Here is an 8,083-nt window from a genome sequence, read left to right as displayed (position 1 = left end):
TCTCAGGATTCTTTGGGGACACCAAATGGCTGTGTGACCTCTCATCCTCTACATCTGCTGGATTTGAGACACTGGAGGACATAGGAGTCTGCACTACTGAGAAAGTGTGGGTACTGCTATAGCCCCCCGGCCGCGCGACTGCTTAAGTAGTGCAAGCCATGCCCCCCGGTCAACCAGATTGGTCAGCTGTGGGGTGTGACGTGGCCGGGACTCCATGTGACACAGGTGGCATCGCCACACACCTCGCTGTATGCAGGGAGAGCGCAAGGCCTGCCTGCAACACTGCCCCCCCCCCCGGGGAGGGGGAGCGGCCTTCACAAAAATGACCCTCTGTGTCATGGTCTGAGGGTACATGATGAAGTTCAGGAGATCTGGATCCAGCCAATGCCTGGATGGAAGAGCACCTACAAACGCTAAGTACACCCACTTGAGTTCCACAATGGACAAAAAGCAGGCTTTTTAATATATATAAATGTGCTATAATGATATAAATACACACTAAATGTTTTAAAAGCTAGCCAAGTTGCTCTGCCTGTTTATCGGGTTTAGCAAATATGAGCTGCTTAGACATGATGCTGAAAGCATTGAAAAATGAAATATTAGTACATTGCTTCAGTTTGCCAGCTCTCTAAAGCAAACAAATAGACCCTATAGGTGACATCTTTTCTACGAGAAAGGTATAAACATAAATAACCCTCTAAAAGAAATAATTTGTTGAAATAATGCACATGCAACTACTATGCACATTAAAGCCTGTATGGGGAAATTATTCTCTCATTTGATGCACGTATTCAGCACACCCAGCCCCAAAATGGCCTCCTGCCAATTTGCTTTTCAGCTGTACTGCAGACGGGCATGCATAAGACCATGCAGATGGCAGGATTACACTAGCGCAGAAAAACGCAGATTGCACAACCATACCATTCATTGCAGGAAGGATCCTCTGCTGGTTTGGTGCTAAAGCACTGAAGAAAGTGCATGATAGTTTCCTGTGAAGCTGTGCCTTTTTCTTTTTCTTCCTTCCATTTCTAGTCTGTTCCTCATTGGTCAATGATCCCACGGTGGGTCACACAACACGACATGTGCCAAACAACTGAATTTTTTAAAATTACAAAAACTATTGCAATGTTAAACATTTAAATAATCAGATTATTATTAATAATAATCCTCAAGGGATCATTTAAAAAACAGCAGGCAAATAATCTGTAAATATATTATGCTACAAATCCAGGGTTTAGGAATGTAACATAAATTTTGCCCCTTTTTGGATGAGATCAGCATTGTTTCTACCAATGGCCTCATCGGGAAGCTCTCAAGAAAGACATGAAATGGGTGTTCATATCCAGCTTCTGGGAGGATAGGAATCCAGATGCAGGCATTAAATGGAGACATGAGTCCTATTCAAGGAAGATGTGGGGAAATATAGTGCAAAGGGGGCATGGAAGTGTCCCTGTTGGTAAATTACTGCTACAGTTTAGCAGCCTATATTTTTTATTTCCTTCACATTCAGAAGCAGCTCACCAGGTGGAGCAGAGCAACTATGCTACATTCCCATCAGGTGTGTTACTGTTGCTCACTGGGATGGAATGTGGGAGGGGACAGGGAACAGGCAGGTTCTTCCATACAAACATACCAGCTCAGCCAATCTATGCTTCTGACACTGAACATGCACCACCCTGCTACCTCGCTTCTTCGCATCTCTCGGTAAGCAACAGTGACACACCTGCCAGGAAACTAGCATAGCAGCTCCACCCCCTCTAGGAAGCTGCTTCTATTTACATTGCAGTGGTACCTTGGGTTACATACGCTTCAGGTTAAAGACTCCGCTAACCCAGAAATAGTGCTTCAGGTTAAAAACTTTGCTTCAGGATGAGAACAGAAATCGTGCTCCGGCGGCGCGGCAGCAGCAGGAGGCCCCATTAGCTAAAGTGGTGCTTCAGGTTAAGAACAGTTTCAGGTTAAGTACGGACCTCCAGAACGAATTAAGTACTTAACCCGAGGTACCACTGTAGTTAGTTAATTCTGTCACCATTTTCTGAAAATAGAAACACACACTGTTAGCTTATTTGTTAGCTGGAATTTCAGTAGATCCTATAGCCCTGGAGCATAACATTCCTGGGATGAATGACAGCTGCTAAGTAATCCACCTCAAAAACTCTGGAATTGTTGCAAAGAAACATACATCTAAAACACATATTCTGGGGATTGTATCCATAGTTGCTGTGAACAGAACGCTACTTGGGAAACATTCTCACTGGAGAAAAGCGGAAGGCAATGTTTGCGAGCCCCTCTTCCACCCTGCAGCCTCTTATGCTCCCTGAAAAGCTGCTCCGGGGACTTACCAGAAAAAATTGGGAGATGACCCCTTGCAAGAAAAATCATGCCCCCCTCCTCCAGCCTTCTCTGGACCCCAGTCCTTTTTAAGAATGGAAAGAGTCTTTCCATTCACAGAAGTAACACTCTGGATCCAATCCCATTACAATGATTGCGGTATATTAAATTTACAAATTGTGTCACTTGAACTAAGGCCAAGTTTACTCCTCTATTCATCCCAATTCCTGACTTTAAAAATTGAATTGAGGTAGCAGATTAATTTATGGTAATACTAATCAGAAATGGTGAATCCAACAGAACCCAACTGATAAAAATTGAAATGCATAGCAGCTGGTGTTAATATTTCATATTTTTATGATTAAATTTATTTTGTAGCCAGACAAAAGGGGGGAAAAACTTCCCTCAAGTAACTACATTAAATTTGATACTTTGACACAATTATATATATCATACACACAGTTGTAATCAAGCTGTTCCTTACCTCTTTACTTATAAAACATAAATATTTAAACACATATCCAAAGACTGTTATAATATGGCAGGAAATTGAGAGAGCTGACCTTTTTAATTTGTACAATGTAAGAAACTAATGTTTAAGGAATTAACAGATTCTTCAGAAGGTGTGTCTGACTGCGTGAAGTGTAGAATTATTGTTGATGGTTTTCATGCAGGAACCTTTGAAATGTGCCTTTTACCCTACTACTACTTTTATGTTAATTATAGAGCACACACAGCCCAGAGGTCAGCAGAAAATATAATGGGAAATTCTCTGTGAAAGGTAGCTCTTTCAGAATCACCACCAATAAGCTGTACCAGGTGGCTTCAGAAATTACCATGGCACATATTTTACAGTATAATGCTGGGTAACATGCAATGCAATAGAGTATATTTAAAGCATTATTTACAACATTATATGTCCAAAAATTCCAAAATTGCTTTTCTTTGGCAGCCCCATCTCAATTAGCCAAGGTTAAAGGTAAAGGTAAAGGGACCCAAGACCATTAGGTCCAGTCATGACCGACTCTGGGGTTGCGGCGCTCATCTTGCTTTATTGGCTGAGGGAGCCGACGTACAGCTTCCGGGTCATGTGGCCAGCATGACTAAGCCACTTCTGGCAAACCAGAGCAGCGCATGGAAATGCCGTTTACCTTCCCGCCGGAGCGGTACCTATTTATCTACTTGCACTTTGACGTGCTTTTGAACTGCTAGGTTGGCAGGAGCTGGGACCAAGCGACGGGAGCTCACACCATCGCAGGGATTCGAACCACTGACCTTCTGATCGGCAAGTCCTAGGCTCTGTGGTTTAACCCACAGTGCCACCCGTGTCCCTTAGCCAAGGTTATTTAGTGTTTAATACTGTATATCGGCTTTAATAGTTAATTGCATCAGCAACATTTTATTTCTCTGTATTTCACTTAATCCTAATACTGATTGTTGTTTGTATGAGCAGAACTCAGGAGTCCGTTTGCTGAAACTATCAAAGGACACAATCCTATATCTAGATCTGCCTGGATGAGCGAATTAGGATCCAGCAGAGATTTTGCTCAACAGTCCAGTTGCCAGCTACGGTGGGCTACACTGGTTTCCCTGAACCCAATTCAGCCAGAGATATGCCAGCCAGCTAAACCAAGAATGGTAGAATTGGCATTCTGTGGAAGTGGAGGAGGTACCAGGCAGTGAAGGACCTCAGGTGGATCTTAATCCAGCGTAAATTAAGCACACAAAGTGGGGAGAAAGTCACAAAATGGTGTGGAAATGTGATGAACCCAACTTAAGTCTAGAAAAATGAGACACAGAGGGAAACCAAATTTACAAATTCATCCATTGCTTCTTACATGGAACTCTGTTGCCAAGTGTTGCTGCACTCTCTAAGCTCAGCTTTACCAAGCTAATGAGCCAATTTATGCCAATTTATTGCAGGCAATTACACAAGAATCATTATGATGGTTGTATATGAATTATTGCTTCAGGATATTGGCTGGGATCTAAAACAGCTCATGCATGCATGCAAAGCATTTCTGTACATGTCTGGGCATATGTGTCCATTTTACCATCCTGAAGCAAGCCCTCGGGAATGCTCCTCTGGATATGCTGCCAGATTGGGCTTTGGGAGGGCACAAAGGCATAAGTGTCATACAAATTAAGACCACATCTGGCCCTTTGCATCATAGTCACAATCTATTGTTTCCCATGTAGCAGACATTTGGTGGAAACTTTATTTTATGCATGTACAGGGGTGTTACTGGACTGGACCACAAGGGTGAAGTAAAGAGAAAATTAGGTGTACTTAAGTCCCATTGGAGTCAGTAGAATTTACAGCCTAACAGCTCCTAGAACAGCCGGGTCCTATTTGAACAGTAAGACAGTTTTTACCTTATTCATAACATAAATTAGTTTGTATGCAGGCATATATTTCTTTCTGAAATATCATTAAAAAAATCAGACAACCAACTTGATTAAAGCTTGATTTCATATGGTAATAAATTGAAGGTGATCAACTTATTTCTCCCATAAATCACTGGTCACATTTCAAAAACTAAAATACCAATGTAAAATAAATAATATTCAACTAGCTCACTCCCTGCTATATAATTTATGCCATGGATTGCAGGATTTTTCCACAATGCCGCTACTATCACTCATTACAAAAGAAATGATGTTATATGTTTCTGCAGTAAAATAAACAAATTTTTAGGCATAACCTGACAAAAATTTATAGCCTACTGATAATTCTCTGTCAAACAGATGTCCTATGCCTTGGGCACAGCAAATGTAAAACACATCTCATTGGAAGTTCATCAGTATTTATTCAGGCTTCACTAATCAGTTTTCCAGTTTCCTCGTTCACATTTTCTTTTTCTTTTTTCTATTTCTTTTTTTAGGCAGACTGACCTATGCAATTGTTTATTTGTTGTTTTCTTCTTGAGTAGCCATCCATCCATTTTAATGATAGTTCTGTGCTGCTTTTAAAGTTTTTTTTGTAAAAAAAATATGCTATACAGCACCCAGATGTTTTGTGAAATGGCAGTGTCAGGAACTTGCCCTCAAAACCCCAGGAGACTGTTCTTGTTCGGCCAAATGGTATCTAATGACATAAGGACAAAACTAATCTTACAAGGTAACACCAACCCAACTAGCCTAGGCCAGAAGAATCCCAGAGCCTTACCAGATGCCTCTTTTAGATTTGAGAAGCAAGAGTTAAGCAGCAGACTCTCTGGTCCCTAAAAGCCTCAAACCCTACAAACTCCTTAGCAGTTTGACAAAGAGGCCAGTTCACTGGATTCTGAAGCTAAGGCTTTACCCAAAATCAAACAGATACCAATCTTAAATGTGGTAACAAGGGAAAATGTGGTAAAGAGGGAATAAAAACAACCACATGTAAGAGAACCAGGGAAAAGCCTATAAAAGTCCAATTTTAAAAGAGTCAATTAAAAATAGTTAGAAAATCCAGATCTAAAAAGCCAAATTAGATGTGCAGATGGGAATTTTAAAATCAGAAAGCAGTGTGACAGGTTTCTCACAAGTTTATTAAATAGCAGGTCCAGTCTCTGACCTTGGACACCGTAGCAATGAGATAGTGCAGGTGCCACAAACTGCTGAGCACATCCAAAGTCAGGAAAGCCACTTCTTGTCACAGAGGCCAAGTTTACCTAGAGGCTTGTGTAGGAGAAACCTGCTTTTTGGCCAAGGCCTGACCAGAGAAACCAGATTTATTGACAAGCGGTAGACAGACAGACAGACAGACTCAGGCAGTCATCCTACAGAGATATGATTACTGTGAAAGAAGAGCCCTCTTTCAAGATTCCACATATATGAACAACTAAGATGCATACAGTCACATATTCCATGTCCTCTGTTTCAGCTTAAAGTTGTGTTATTTATCAGTAAAGTAGTATTTTGGCTGTAGAAAAATATTCCAGACATGTGAGAGCTACAGTATCACACAAAATTGCCCTTCTTTGGATCATTTACATGTTACACGTTGTCTGTTGTGTGTTGTCTGTTAAGTGTATGTGAGTCTGTTCCTTCTGTCTGTTACAGATAGGTAGCCGTGTTGGTCTGCCATGGTCAAAACAAAATAAAAAAATTCCTTCCAGTAGCACCTTAAAGACCAACTGAGTTAGTTCTAGGTATGAGCTTTCGTGTGCATGCACACTTCTTCAGATACCAGAAGTGTGCATGCACACGAAAGCTCATACCTAGAACTAACTCAGTTGGTCTTTAAGGTGCTACTGGAAGGAATTTTTTTATTTCCTTCTGTCTGTGTCATTTTAGAAATGTTTAAGGGGTTTGTGAAATTGGCCACAACAGCCACAGACTGCCTTTCTTAAGTGTGCATAGTTTAAACTGCAAGCTTGCTTCAAATTTTAGTTTAAAGAAACCATGTTGTACCTGATCAACTTAAACATGGCATGTTTTAACACTGGGAGCCGCCCAGAGTGGCTGGGGAAACTCAGCCAGATGGGCGGGATATAAATAATAATAATAATAATAATAATAATAATAATAATAATAATAATAATAATGTCATTTGTCTACCCAGCCCTGGTTGAAATTAAGGCTTGAGGCTGCAGATCACATCCAAAATATTCTCATGCCATGATGCCATACACTGAAGAAAACTGACCTGTCACCCTGATGACCTACCAATATACAGTGGTACCTCAGGTTACAAACACCTCGGGTCACAAACATTTCAGATTGCAGACTCTGCTAACCCAGAAATAGTACCTTGGGTTAAGAACTTTCCCTCAGGATGAGAACAGAAATTATGCACCGGTGGTGCAGCGGCAACAGGAGGCCCCATTAGGTAAAGTGGTACTTCAGGTTAAGAACAGTTTCAGGTTAAGAACGGACCTCTGGAATGAATTAAGTTCGTAACCAGAGGTACCACTGTATATGATAGAGAAATCACAAGTTCAATTCAACAACCAAAAGCATATTAGCCCAGGTATGAACTCAGAGGAATCTGTGAATAAAAGCTTCAAATTACAGCCTGGGTTGCTAAAGAAACTCTACACACAATAAGCAGATCAAATAAATTAGCTAGCTACCAGTCATCTAACTGACTAGAATCCAGAGACATCATCAGGAAGTACGACAACAGGCGCAGTTTCGACAATGTGTGATCAAACTGTCAGAAGCAGCTTGGGAAGATGTAGACAGACTGATGCTTAAACAGAGACATTTATGTTTGCTTCACAGTGATGGCATTTAGTGCACTGTCTGCACATAATGAATGCCTGATGGGAACAAAATGTTGTTCCATTTTGTTTCAGTTTATTTAATCACCAGAAGCTTAGAAGTAGCCCATTATCCATATACTGATAAGGCAGCCTGTTTCCTGCCTTGATAACAGATGAAAGGAAGTCCAGCTCTACAATAATCCTAACCAACTGGAAGTTTTAAGATTAGATGCTAAATATCAAGGCTCAGATCCAGGGTTTCCCTTGAGCAAACAGAAGGATTCCTTCCAGTGATCGAAGAGAACTGGATCAGGTGGAAGCTCCCACTGCTGGAAGGGGAGGCAGGTGACTTCAAGGAGATTCTCTCTACAACCCTCTGCGCCCCTCTCAAGTAGATTTATAAGGGGTGCAGGGGGAAAGAGGGAATTGGTGGATATCATCTCCCTTCCATCAGCAGGATGATCCCATGAGCTAGGTTTGCTTGACACTGGATCCAACCTGAAAGGCCACTACTAAGGTGGAATCTACGCACATATAAAAAACATTCTGAAAATGCTTTTTTA

Source organism: Podarcis erhardii (genome assembly GCF_964252035.2).
Source record: "Podarcis erhardii genome assembly, chromosome: 1".
NCBI lineage: Eukaryota > Metazoa > Chordata > Lepidosauria > Squamata > Lacertidae > Podarcis > Podarcis erhardii.
This window is presented reverse-complemented; position numbering follows the sequence as displayed.